Source organism: Palaemon carinicauda, chromosome 1 (genome assembly GCF_036898095.1).
Source record: "Palaemon carinicauda isolate YSFRI2023 chromosome 1, ASM3689809v2, whole genome shotgun sequence".
NCBI lineage: Eukaryota > Metazoa > Arthropoda > Malacostraca > Decapoda > Palaemonidae > Palaemon > Palaemon carinicauda.
This window is the reverse complement of record NC_090725.1, coordinates 210,582,741-210,583,798: the sequence shown is the minus strand read 5'-3', so window position 1 is coordinate 210,583,798 and position 1,058 is coordinate 210,582,741. Positions and strand designations below refer to the sequence as shown.

Sequence of the window (1,058 nt, the reverse complement as noted above, 5' to 3'; positions counted from 1 at the left end):
TCCATGCCTTAGGAGAAGGTCCTCCATAGGGTCGTCGACGGCTCCCCCCCCCCGGCTTCTTCAGTCGATCCTTTCTTCTGGGAAAGCATCTGAGACGGGAGTTCCGTCGTCAACCTCTCAGCTCTGATCAAGTTTGTCGAACAAACTTCATCCAGCGTGGAACAGCAGAGTCGATCAGACTGGTAACGAGGCTGCAGGAGTCTTTAGGCCCTGGATCGGGAGGACGGGTACTTCCAGGTTCCATTCCATCCATCTTCCAGGAAGCTCTTGGAATTCAGCCTAGACTACAGGTGTTCCTGCTTAAGATGCGGAGTGGCGATCCCGCCGCAGCATCACAGGTTTTTTTCCCCAGAGAACTCTCCCTGCTTTCCTCATGGCCACTCAGGAGCAGGCTTCCGCCTCCTTCGCTTTTTGGAGGTCTGGTCAACTCCGGAAGGCTCGGGTTCGACCTTCTTCGGCACCGGGACAAGCTTCCGGGTCTTTACCAAGAGTGTGGGATCATGGTAATTTGCTAGGAGCCTCCTCTACTTCTGCCTCAACATCTGGAGTATCTACAGTAGCCATGATATTGAGTCAACGGCCATACTACGTTGAAAACACCGCTTCTCGTCCGATCAGCGAAGTTAAGCAACGTTGGGTCTGGTCAGTACTTGGATGGGTGACCGCCTGGGAACACCGGATGCTGTTGACTCCTTCTCCGAGCCTTCCCTTCACTTGACTGTGGCAAGGCTGAGGAGAGTCGCAGTACCTGTTCTCGGTCAAGCAGAGCTTTCAGCCCTACCTTGGAACGTTTCCTGGGTCTCTTTTCCTCATTGACCTGTCTAAAGTCCCGAACGGTCGCCTCAGGATAAGTTCCCTGTGAGGCGGCCCAAGTTCCGGTGGTATCAAAGCAACGATTAACCGGACTTTCTGGCCCCTATGGGACCAGCGGAACGTTTAGACCTGCAATGGGGGTTGACCTATGGAACCTCTTGATGGGAGTGGATATTCTCGTCCTTTCCCCACATTTTGATGCTGTTCTCGGACTCGTCAAAGAAAAGGGGGGGGGGGGGGGCATG

General features: G+C 54.3%; 1 non-coding gene across 1 annotated transcript; it reads left to right on the top strand.

Moving 5' to 3' along the window:
- Window positions 1-572: 572 nt before the first annotated feature.
- Window positions 573-691, top strand: LOC137659039 (5S ribosomal RNA). The gene has a single exon (XR_011047457.1). It is a non-coding gene; the product is annotated as a 5S ribosomal RNA (ribosomal RNA).
- Window positions 692-1,058: the final 367 nt, after the last annotated feature.